This window comes from Urocampus carinirostris, chromosome 1, assembly GCF_059441175.1.
Source record: "Urocampus carinirostris isolate Australia breed hairy pipefish chromosome 1, RoL_Ucar_1.0, whole genome shotgun sequence".
In the NCBI taxonomy this organism is placed as follows: domain Eukaryota; kingdom Metazoa; phylum Chordata; class Actinopteri; order Syngnathiformes; family Syngnathidae; genus Urocampus; species Urocampus carinirostris.
Genome location: NC_142349.1, coordinates 23916888 through 23930337, shown reverse-complemented (window position 1 = coordinate 23930337; position 13450 = coordinate 23916888).

Here is a 13450-nt window from a genome sequence, read left to right as displayed (position 1 = left end):
AGGATATTTTGACATTTAACTCTGAGGAGTCAGGAATCGAACCTGGAAACTGTCATCTATTTTAATTTCGGTTGATAACCCATCATTAGTCGCACATTTTACAATTATGTGCACTGGGTTTTAGAATCGGGCGGCACAGTGGTTAGCACGTGTGCGGCACAGTTCTGAGGTCATGGGTTCAAATCCCTGTGCTTGCGTGGGTTTCTTCCGGGCACCCCGGTTTATTCCCACGTTCCAAAAACATGCATGTCAGGTTAATTGAGCGGTCCAAATTGTCCCTAGGTGTGAATGAGCGAGCGAGTTGTCTGTCCCTGTGTGCCTTGCGACTGGCTGGCAACTACAAAACTCAATTCCAATGAAGTTGGGAAAGTGTGTTAATTGCAAATAAAAATTGATCCAAGTAAATTGCAAATTCTTTTCAACCCATATTTAAATGAATGCACAGCAAAGACAACATATTTATTGTCTTCACTCATAAACTTTATTGTTTTGGGAGAAAATCATCAACTCTGTAATTTGATGACAGCAACACGTGCCAAAATAGTTGGGACAGGTGTCAATAACTACTCAGAAAGTGGATGAATGGAAATCAACCAACTATTTGCAGGTGAACAGATGAATTAGCAACAGGTGAGAGTTGTTACTGGGTATAAAAAAGGGAGACCCGAACAAGCTAAGTCATTCACATGCAAGGATGGGGCGAGGTTCACCTCTTTGTGAACAACTGCGTGAGCAAATTGTTGAACAGTTTAAAAACAACATTCCTCAAAGTACAATTGCAAGGAATTTAGGGATATCATCATCTACAGTCCATAATATTGTGAAAAGGTTCAGGGAATCTGGAGAAATCACTGTGCGTAAACGGCATGGCCGTAAACCATTATTGAATGCCCGTGACCTCCGAGCCCTCAAGCGGTACTGCATTAAGAACCGACATCAATGTGTAAAGGACATCACCACATGGGCTCAGGAACACTTTGGAAAACCACTGTCAGTCAATACAGTTCGACGCTATATCCGTAAGTGTGGGTTAAAACTTTATGTTGCAAAGCGTAAGCCATTCATCAACAACATCCAGAAACGCCGCAGGGTTCTCTGGGCCCGAGCCCATCTAAAATGGACTGATACAAAGTGGAAAAGTGTTCTGTGGTCTGATGAGTCAGTTTTCCAAATTGTGTTTGGAAATTGTGGACGTCGTGTCCTCCGGTCCAAAGAAGAACAGAACCACCCAGACTGTTATGCACGCAAAGTGCAAAAGCCAGCATCTGTGATGGTATGGGGGTGCATGAGTGGCCAAGGAATGGGTAACCTGCACATCTGTGAAGGCACCATTAATGCAGAAAAGTACATTCAGGTTTTGGAACAAAGTATGTTGCCATCCAAACAGAATCTTTACCATGGGCGCCCTTGCTTCTTCCAGCAGGATAATGCCAAGCCACACACTGCACGTCTCACGACAGCGTGGCTTCGTAGTAAGAGGGTGCGGGTGCTTGACTGGCCTGCCTGCAGTCCTGACCTGTCTCCCATTGAAAATGTGTGGCGCATTATAAAGCGCAGAATAAGACAAAGGAGACCCCGGACTGTTGAACAGCTGAAGCTGTACATAAAGCAAGAATGGGAAAGGATTCCACTATCAACGATTCAACAACTAGTCTCCTCACTTCCTAAACGTTTATTGAGTGTTATTAAAAGGAAAGGTGATGTAACACAATGGTGAAGAAGCCCCTTTCCCAACTACTTTGGCACTTGTTGCAATTATAAAATTCTAAGTTTATCATTATTTGCTTATGGAAATAAAGTTTATGAGTTTGAACATGGATAATCTTGTCTTTGTGGTGTATTCATTTAAATATGGGTTAGAAAAGGTTTGCAAGTCATTCTATTCTAATTTTACTGACATTTTAAACTTTTTCCCAACTTCAATGGAATTGACTTTTGTAGTTCAGGGTGTCCCTTGCCTACTGCCTGAAGATGACTGAGATGGGCTCCAGCACCCCCGCGACCCTACTGACGATAAACGGTGCAGATAATGGATGGATGGGTTTTATAATCAACCGGTTTGGTGTCAGAATTTGGAGTCTCGCAACGATACACATCAAATTTCAATGCCAAGTCAAATGCATGACAATAAAGTTCATCAAATTAAAAAAAACATTTTTAAAAAGCATCCGAATGGGCATGGAAATTCCTTATCTGATGCTTCTCTCCCTGTCCTCTGTTAGTTTAAAATCGGTTTATGTCTTCTCTCCCTGTTTTGAGTGCTTGTTGATGTTTAAATTTAACACAGTGGCTATAAAAAACCCTTTCACTTAACAGGAAAGCAAACCCTCAAATTCAATCCTAATCTTATATATTTTGTTCTTCTTAGTTTTATTTTAAAATAAAATTTGACACATTTAATAACTTTATTTATCACCTTTCACCCAACACACCGCTTATCTAAAACTTGCAGTACAAGTAACAAATTATTAGGAATAAAACAATATAAAAAATAACCTTTTTAATGACAAACCCTACATCATATTACTTTGTGTAGCAATTTATTGTCAATTTAAATACTGCCCTGTTCATATTATCACTGCGTAATAGTCCTATTTTCAATTCTGCTCATAATATAAACTGAAGCTGTAACAAAGCGTCTTCATTTAATCACTTTTGATAAAACCTAACAAAATTACAATGTAACAGAATGCGCAACAGCTCGAGTCAACAATAAATACAGCAGGGAATTAAGTAAAAGAAACATTCTGAAAAGGAGCAGAAATAAATACTAAAAGCAAAGGATTGTTAAAGTCCTTAACATTGACTTTGAATAACAATTATATAAGAAAGATTAAAAGCCAAAGTGTCAAAAAAGTTTTGCTTGGAAATGAGTGTGTTGTAAAATATAAATCGAGCAAAATAGCAACACCATGGCACAGCTGCTCCGCGGGGCCCGACGGGGCCTCATGCCGGCCGAGCTCTTTTTAGCCTCGTCTCTTTCCTCTGTGCTCGGGTGAGAATTAGAGAGCTTTACACTCGCCTTGCTTGTTAATCCCTAAATCTGTGCTTGTGGTACAGGAGGGGGAAGGCTTTATTTCTTCTTGGCTCTTGAGGAACAAACACAACAATCAAACAAAAGAAAAAAGGTGAAAAAAGTTTGAACGTTATTTTGCGTGTGTACTTTCCACCCGTTCTGGCCTACAAGCTTCTTGTCACCTTATTCGGTCACTAAATAGGGATGGATTTAGAACAGGGGCTTTCGAGATTATAGTTGGAAGCCTGCTAAGTTTAATGGAAGTGAAGCCCACAGGAATTATGGTTACATTTGACTCATTGCATACCTGTCAACCTGTACGGTTTTGCCGTATAAAGTACGTTTTTATGCATTTTAAGACGAGATCTGTACGGAAAAATGCAAATTCGTCAATCGCATGCGTCTGCCGCCTGGGGATTTCCCATCATTCCGAAAAAAAAATTTGGTGTACGATTATTTTGTATTTTATACGGGAAAATACGACAGTTTGTACGTGCATGGAGCCGTGGAGGTTGACAGGTATGTCATTGATTCATTTATTTTCATATCAATTCTTCCTTTTTTATTTGGAGATCTTATTTTGTGTAAAAAAAAAAAAGTGTGTGTGTGTGTGTGTGTGTGTGTGTGTGTGTGTGTGTGTGTGTAGTGGATTTTTTTTTATCAGATCTTATCTTTTGGAAAAGCCGATTTGTCCCAACCTCACCCAGATACTGGCTTTAAATAGCTTTGAGGAGCGCAAAAGTGAGGATATCTTCAGTCAACAGCAAAGATGTCCCCTAAGAAAATGGTTAGGTGCAAATTGCTTCTGAGGCCATAATCTACAAACACAATGTGCTTCAGGATGCTTTGTTCGATGATCAGGTGTGTTAGGTTCATGTCACCAACATTTTTAATAAAACGCTCTGAAATAAAAGAAGACATAGAGAATCGGTTATTTAGAATTAGTTACTTTATTAATCATCATTTTGAGAGCCCCGGAGATCGAGCTGTTACGAATCTCCTCGCTTGCTCGCTAGCTGGGCTCTCCAGAAATCTCCGAATCTCCTTCTTTTTATTATGTCTTTTGCCCTGTAATACATGCCTCTTTACTGAGGGGCGGGGATTCTATCTAACAAAGGAGACTGTATTCTAACTTTTGCTACGTAGAGTTAATCAGTCTTCTTTGGAAAGCCTGGTTTCCGGCCGATGATGGAAGGTTTCCTTTTGTTTTGGGAGAGACTCCCTTTCCTTCTTCTCACGGCTCTTTGGTGAAAAACAATCTTGAGTTATGGCATGAAGAGGTCATTCCAGGTCAGGCTACATCCGTTGGTATGTGAGAACAAAACACAGTCTGTATATCAAAACACAACTCATGGCCTTGGAAAGTAATTTACAGGCTGAGAACTCTTCAAAATGGCTGAGAACACATATAACATTTTAAATATCAACTGTAGGATAAATATAATTATACAATCCTAACAAGGTGTGACAAAACCTAGGTACAAGGTAACAAGTGAGGAAAAAAAACATACAAAGACAAACAAACCAACCAGGAAGTCTCAAAACATCTAACTAAAGGAAGAAACTTTTAAACTAGCTAGGAGGACAGGGAGAGAAGCCTCAGATAGTTTCAAACTGGGTCATTTTTAAACATTAATTTAAAGACTTCTTAATCAGACGTCAGGTATGTTACCACCGCTACCCTCTGCAACTGCACTGTTTTATAATATTGTGTATTTTATGTATGTTCTCATCTGTAAAAGCCCTTCTGTGGACAGACATTGAGAATTAGCCTTGGCTAAAATGTTAAAATGTGTGAGAAGAGTTTATACTTGTCCCTTTTCGAATAAACAAAACTTGAAAGTAACAAAGTGTCTAAAACAGAAACAAACCTGACGTGCCATAACAATGAAAAGACAATGACACAACCACTTCTGCTGTTGGATACATTCAAGGCAAAGTGATAAAATAATAATGAAGTGCAGTTGTGGGGAAACATTAGGCGCAGGTGGGCGCTCTCCAGCCACTTCCCCTTGCTGACAACCTTTTGAAGGGAAATTATGTGCCAGATGCAAACAGTTTATAACAACTCCGAAAATATATTATTTTTAGGAAATCCTAGTTCGTCTTCTGATTAATATTTAGAACAAAGAAATCATGATACATTATTAAAAAAAACATTGATTTGATTACAAGGCAAAAATACATCAACTATCATACCAATGCAATTTTTTTCTAAAAAAAAAAAAAAAAAAAACCTCATACGTCAAGAAATTTGTATTTTTATTTCACCGTGGAAACCCCACTCAAGTCTGCGCCATATATGGCAGGATGCCACCATGCTGTGCTGTGTATCCCTGGGCCTCACCCATATCAGCTTGGTAGCATAGATGGTAGGGCGCCCGCTCAGAGACTGGGAGGTCGCTGGTTCAAGCCTCGGCCGCTTGGCGCTCGGCATTAAGGGTTGGAATTGAGGGGTTTGGTCACCTAACGACTAAAATGGCTGCGCCCTGTTTGGCTGCAGCTGCATCGGCTCGCTACAGTTTAAATGTACAGGTCAGGTATATCGACATTTTGTTCTGTGTGCATGGTTACAAAGAATGACAATAAAAGTAAATTATATTCTATTTAATTTCTATTCTATACCTGACAATAAATACACAATATATTACACATTAGGGCTTTAAGTTTCGTTCTTGTCAAAAAACGCTCAAGCCTTATAAAACAACGCTAGTTTCCTGATTCTTTTTTTGTGAATGGGCATTGACTTTTTTCACAAGCCCAGAATTTATTATACATTTGTATTTTTGTTTTGTTTGATATTAATGAAAAACCTCAACAGACCGCTGTGCTTCAGCGTTTTACTAAGAAGCTAGAATCGAACCACTGGATGAGAGACCTATAAGTTTACCTCCAACAGTAATTCTACTCAACTTCTGTATGGCCTTTAGAGTAAAGCCCTACATAAACTTCTTCAAAACTCAGCAGCACGTTCAGTTTCATTTTCGCCCAGTGTACCACCACACATCTCGAGGGATATGACCAGGGTAGATAGATAGATAGATAGATAGTACCACCACACAACCACTATTCTTAAACTGGGGGTGGCCGAAATGATTCAAATTTAGATACTATTGATACTGAGCAAGTACTTGGATCAGATCTGTCTTCCAAATTTAACTATCACTATAGTAATGTTGCGAGATTACACATACATTATAACATTAAAATTGAATTTGATTGTGCTTATTTTTACGACTTGTCAAAATATTGTGCAATGAAAGGTATTTAAGTGTTTTTGTTGAAATTGTTTTACAGTATTTTGATTTTTTTTTCTGCATTTTGCATTTACTTTTTTTGTTTGACTTTCTTGACTTCTGAAAAAGCTGTTGCCGTAGAAGTGTTTCATTTTTGTATACTATTAAACTTTTTTTTACATTGTTTTGTTTACACTATTTGCACTTTGACTTTATTTCTTAAATATTGTGCAGTGAAAAGAATAGTTGTCATGTTGGCGTTACTCTGTTTGTGCTTTTGTTAGATCACTGCTTTTTTGGTTTGGCTCGCTTGAGTGGTAACAAAAAAACGTATCCATTTTTTTTTTTATTCTGTTGAAGTTTGCATTGTATTTATTAAATAGAAAATATCTCTTTTTAAAAAATATTTGTGCTGTGTTTATCATATTTTTTCAACAAATGCAAGGTGCCCAATGATGATGGAATTTCTAAGCCCAGAGTATCAGTAATGAATCGTTATCAATCGATACTACTCTGTATGTACTTGGATCAGATAAATAACATATTTGCCAGTATTGCCTAGTTCTAACCTCACTGACTCCCTGTTTAAGCAAAGACTTTAATTCAATGGCGGACTTTGCTATAAACAAAGCGTTGGTAGGGCCTGGCATGAACCAGGAGGAGAGTTTGAAGCTGGCAGAGAAGAGTGATCACGTTCTAATGAATATCTAATGTGCGGCTGTACCCGAGCTCTTAATGCCCCCCTAATCTCCCCATCCCCGAGTGTCCTGAGCCTGTTAATCACAACCCTTTAAACCTTTAATCTGTCGCACTCCAACACGCCGACCTGCCAGGGCCCCACTGCACCACCGCGAAACCCGTTGCGGGGCTCCTCCCTGCTCTTGCCCCTCCCGACAAACACATGTGGCATATTGAGCGCCCCCAGCAAGATTCTTCCCCATGAGCGGCATTCCAGAGCAGGCTGTCCCATGGGACAATCGGCAGCAGGGGGGTTTGAGAGGCTCGGGTTGTTCATGCTAAAGTGTGCTGGGTCATGATGATTGGATTTTGTCTTGCCTGCTACTTTAACAAAAAGGGGGGTAGAAAAACTCCTGAGAATGTTCTCATGTATCCATGAAAAAAGATTGGGTCAATGACAAATAAAATATGCACATTTAATTGGAAAGGAAAAAGTAAAAAGATCTATACAGAAGCACAAAGCAGATTTCTCATCGGATTTAGTAACTCAGTGATTTAAATTACCTCATTTGATAGATAGATAGATAGATTTATACTTTATTCATCCCCGGAGGGAAATTCACATTTCCAGCAGCATCCCTGAGCTAGAAGAGGGCGCTTGCCACAACTGTCTCATAGAATATTTTCAGGAGCTTTTTGCAGATTTTGAAGGAGGCCAGCCTTCTGAAGAAGTAAAGTCTGCTTTGCCCTTTCCTACATAGAGCTTCTGTGTTGGCAGTCCAGTCCAGTTTGTTGTCCAGCTGCACACCCAGGTATTTGTAGGTCTGAACAAATTCCACACATTCTCCTTTGATGGTTACAGGAACCGGGTAAGTTCTGGTTCTCCTGAAGTCCACCACCATCTCCCTGGTCTTGGTGGTGTTCAGGTGCAGGTGGTTTGCGTCACTCCATCGGACAAAGTCCTGAATCAATTTCCTGTACTCCTCCTCCTGCCCATTTCTGATACATCCCACGATCGCAGTGTCGTCGGCAAATTTTTGCACATGGCAGTACTCAGAGTTGTACTTAAAGTCCGATGTATACAGAGTGAATAGAAACGGAGAGAGCACGGTCCCCTGCAGAGATCCTGTGCTACTAACCACAGTGTCCGATGTACAGCCCCCCTGTGTCACATACTGGGGTCTGACAGTCAGGTAGTCAGTAATCCATTCTACAAGGTGTGAGCTAACTCCCATGTCTGTCAGTTTCCTACTCAGTAGCAGAGGCTGTATGGTATTGAAGGCACTGGAGAGGTCCAAAAATGTAATCTTCACAGCCCCCTTAGCCCTATCCAGGTGAGAGAGGGATCGGTGTAACATGTATACTATAGCATCCTCCACTCCCACCTTCTACTGGTAAGCAAATTGCAATTGTTAAAAACGAAAATGAATTTAATTTGAAAAATTAGCCAAAGTACATACATTTTTATATGAATGTGCGCTTTATTTATTTTAAATATTCTTAAGACCCAAAAATTGTACCTATTTCTCATAACACGAGGCTCACTTAGATGTAGCTAACATTATTGTCATGATAATTGACACGATGTTGCTTCCATTGGTACCCCCAAAAAAACAAAAACCTTGTGAAAGGCTGGGCAAAAAATGAAAAAAGATTGTATGGGTTAATCACTTTGAGTCTCCTTAGTGTATAGTATTCTTTGTACTCGTGTTTGGTTGCACTTCACCAGGGGTTGGCAACCTACGATTTTGAAAGAGCCACAGTGGTCCTCAAAAAACCCAAACCAAAACGTATGTTCGGAGCTGCAAAAAATTAAAAGCTTTGTATAAGACTTATAAGCAAGGCAACACATATTGTATACATGTATACATCAATATTCATTGAAAAACATTAAGAATTCAAGGTGTCACCTGCCCACTGCCCGAAGAGATGGGCTCCAGCACCCCTGTGACCCTACTGAGGATATGCAATGCAGATAATGGATGGATGGATGGATGATGGTGTTGCAGAATTTATTTTGGCTATTTGCTTGGATGGTTCTATTTTTTTCCTGCAAATTTAAACAGAAAAATACGCATCACCAAGTGTTTTTAGAAACGTGCACTATAGTTCAAGTAAATTACAGTCCTTTTCAGGTGTCCTGCTGTGGTCACAAGTCGAAATCATGCTGAAAAACCTATTTAAAGGATAATTCTGATAATCCTGAATAATCTAAACATTTATTGATTGGTAGCAACCTTTTGTTGCATGTGTTTCCTGGGAAAAATGTCTTTGTAGTATTCAACACAGCATTCCTGAACATTCACAATTTGTTGTCTCAAATAACTCATACATGTTGCCGCTGTTTTGTTTGCATTGTATTTTGTGGTTTGAGTTGAAGTCCCAATGAAAACATGAACTATATTTAGATGTATTGAAAATAAGTATGTAAAATACCATAAAAATATGAATAATATTTTGTCACAAAGTTCATTCTCTCCTTTGAGAACATTTTGAATCGGTTTACCTGATCATTCTCCCTTTATTCTTTACTGCTTTGCGTGTGCTTTTAATATCCATGCAGTTAATATCCATCTCTTTTATCGTCTATTGGTCTCCCTTTGTCCTCTCATGGCTTTTCTTTTTTTTCCTTTTTCTTTCTACCCTTCTGCCTGCTAGTGAATATTTCATTGGCAGTGCGATGCGGGTACATTAACCAGCGGTGCCAGTCGAGCTCGCTGCTTGTGGCCGTATAAAAATAAACACACTCTCGTCGTAATGAACAGATGTCACACAATTTAACCCCTCCTCCACACACACACACACACTACTGCTACAACCACCCCCCCAACACACACACACTTTTTATTTTTACGAACGTAAAGGCTTCATGCTCTCCTCTGCCCTCTCTTCTTGCTCATCATCTTCACTCACGTAAAAGTGAGATAACAAAACAAGTCTGCGTGAACAAAAAGGTCCTTCGATTTTTTTCCCCAAATCAATAATTAGGGTGGTAAATCGGAGGAATTCAATTCCTATAAGGTCATAAGTTTATGTTTCTTTATCATAGGATGCTAGTTCCTTATTTTGACAATTATTGTGCAATGTTGTTTGTTGTTTTTAAATATTGCACAACTTTCCCTCTGTGCCAATCATCTTGCTCTTCATTATTTTCCACACCCATTAGGGCTGATCTGATCTTTTTGTTACCTCGAAGATTTAAAAAAAGAAGGTTGGATAGGGGAGGGCATAAGAGCGTGAATGGCAATTCCTTATCTGAGGCTTCTCTCCCCGTCCTCCTTGCTAGTTTCAAATCGGTTCATGTTCTCTCCTTGTTTTGAGTGTCTGTTAAAGTTTGAATTTAGCACAGTGGCTACATTAAACCTTTCCCTTTACAGGAAACTCAATTTCAATCCTAATCACATTTATGGAAGCAGGCACTATAGCTAAATTTGCTTTATATAAATCAAATACTATATTTTTGGACAACTAATTTACATGTTTTTGCTTTTTCATTTTTAAAGTATCACTTTTTAAAGGATTAGAGTTGCTGCAGCATCAACGCTAAATTCTATTAACCAACTTTGATGCTCGCTAAAGTGAAAATCTCAAGCAATGTCTCCCAAATTAATGTTATGTCACCGCAGTCTCTTTTACAAATGACTTTTATGACATCCCACAATCTTTTTTCTTACCACCAGTGTCCATTTTTTATGCCACACGTGTTTGTGTGTGAGCGTATGCATGATTGTGAGTGTGTTTGCATCCCCTTGTCACTATCCTGCTTTTTTCCCGCCCGCCATTGAGCACGTGCCAGCGTGGTGTGTTTGCTGGCTGACAGCAGCCAAGGAGAGACCATTGTTCTCCTCGTACCCGGAGACGCTCCGCTGCCAAGTCTGAGATGAGAGGCGCTCTCCAGTGCTGACTCCCTCGCAGTTGGGCATCATGCTGCAAGACACACACACAGGCGATCGCGCGCCAGGTGGGAGGGTGATAGCATGCTAAAACTTGGTCGGATCTATAAAGAGAGGTCTGTTAGGAAGACATCGTTTTTAAAAAAAAGTCATCTCAAGAGGCAGAGTTTTTCTCACACCAAAAAGCTATATTGTGATGGAATTTTGTGTTTATTATTATGAGTTAATATTAGGTTATCTATATAGTGTTGTCCATGTTTTATAGTTTGATATTGCAACAAATGTAATCAAATCACCTAGGTCAGTATTGAATAGACTGTTTTGGGAGAGATGAAGGGACCTAACTATTACAGTCAATATTTTTACTCTGAAAAGGACCTGGATGTTTAGGTGCCGCTAAAACAAGTGTTGAACTCCAGTGTTACCCAGATCTCAAAAATACATTGATTAAAAAAAAGTATCACAAAAATTTAGACTCAAAGAACTAAACTTAAAGGTGGCGTTTGTAGTTTTAGGTGTCCTTAAAAAGTTGAAAGTAGATTATTTTCTCTAACTACAGACCTACTTATAACCATTCGACTAACGTAAAACGGTAGATACGAACATTTTCTGGGGGATGTCAAAAAATATCCAGACATTACTGTAAGTCAGATTTTGGATTGTGCAGCTTTTTCTGAGTACAGGACATTATTACTGTAGTGCTTCTTTCTGATGTTCCCGTCTGTGGCGCTGTGAGAGGTCACAAGTAAAAATATCCACTTCCTCTTCCTACTTAGTATGTAAACATCTCTCCTTCACCGGCTCGTAATCCCACCGCTGCCTCCTCGTTCATAAAAAAATGCTTAGAAACACTCTTTGGAGAGGGACAACCGTCAGCACCAGTCTATTGTAAACACGCCAAACTCTCTCCAAAACTAAACTCTCGCGACATTTGTCACCCTACTGACGTCATTCACGCGCACCTCACATTCTACGCCCACACTATCTCCAGCGCGTTAAGAACTTTGACATTTTTTTTTACTTTAATACTGATCTGAATTTTGTAACCTAGGAGATTTAATAATGTTCCCGTCTCAGCAAAAACAATCACTTGGAACTATCCAAGACTGAATGGGACGTCTAATTACCACAACTATAAGTAAATACTTCACTCAAATACATATATAATCTTATAGTGCAATAATTACAACTAAGTGAAAAAATGACAGCGTGAATGCATCATTTCTTAGTCCCTTCAACTGTTACTGTACTGTACTTGTCATGATTACTGATGCGGGGCACGTGAGTCTGCTCCGTTGGCGCCAACTGCTGCGGACACACTGATTGGCTGCCTCCTCTTTTTTAAACCCCTGCCTTCCTGACAACACTCGTTGGATTGTTTGTGAACCTACGCTACACGCTAGGCAAACTTTTGTGACTCCTGACTCTATCCTGCCCTGTTGTTCTGTCTGATTTCCATTGCCAACCTTTTTCTGGACCCGTTTATGTTTTTGCTCCCCCGCCCCGGCCATCGACCTGTTTTTCCTCGTTCTCGACAATGCCTGCACTCGACACGGAAGTGCCACTTCCACATTCCCAGCGATCTGCTACCTGTGACCGACAATCCCCGGATTGTGGGTGCAAGTCCTTCCCTCCTTCTAAATAAAACTGAGTAAAACGAACGTAATTGGGTCCCGTCTCCGTTCCTAGTACGTGACAGTACTGTATTGTACTGTAGTTGTCTAACTGAACAGCAAAACAAATATTTTAGTTAAGGAATATCTGCACATATTTTCATTTCAGAATTCAATTTATGTGTTGACGAAGTCAAAAAGTCTTTCTAGTACAACAATTAATTACGCTCCGTACAATAGCAGCTCTGCTTTTTGTTGTTGTTGTTGTTCTGTTGTTCTTTTCTTAAAATGGCTTTCTGATATGCCCAAATTCAAAAATACCTTTCGGAAATTTGTGATTGGGCCTTATCTGTCTGGCCCAGAAATATTTAAAATTTGGTCCAACGAGGTCAGTATATAAAATCTTGTAACAAATGGATCCAGACGTTGACTAATGGGGGACATTTCTTGGTGACCATGGGAAAGAAGAAGAGTTGACACTTGTCAGAGTGTGGACTGTGCAAGGTTCTGAAATGAGATAATGAATCTTGAAACAAGAATTGATAGGTGGAGTATGAAATAATTGACGGTTTTGGAAGTGCTACTCAGAAATAGGAAGTGACTCATGACCTATGACCCATCAGTCTGAAAGGTGAAGAAACAAAATGGGCAGCGTGTCGAGGCCGATGGCTTCGGGTGAAAGTTTTGAGGGGTTTTGTGCGTGGAGGGGGTTGATCATTGGGGTGTGCTCAATGCCGTGTGACAGGTCCAGCTGGGAATGTACCCCCCCCCCCCCCCCCAGCGCTGCAAACTGGTCAATATGGAGGCCAATTATTCCTGCCCATGTGACCACGAGGACATCATCCAAGCCTATCATAACCGACCTGCGCGCAAGCCATCTGTGTAGACCAGCAACTGAAGAAACACACACACACACAAGCAGGGATATCCCATCCAGTTGTGTTCCCTCGCACGCGGCAATTTAACCTCCTAAACCAAGGCCAGACAATGCTCCCGCCCCTACCGACATTGACC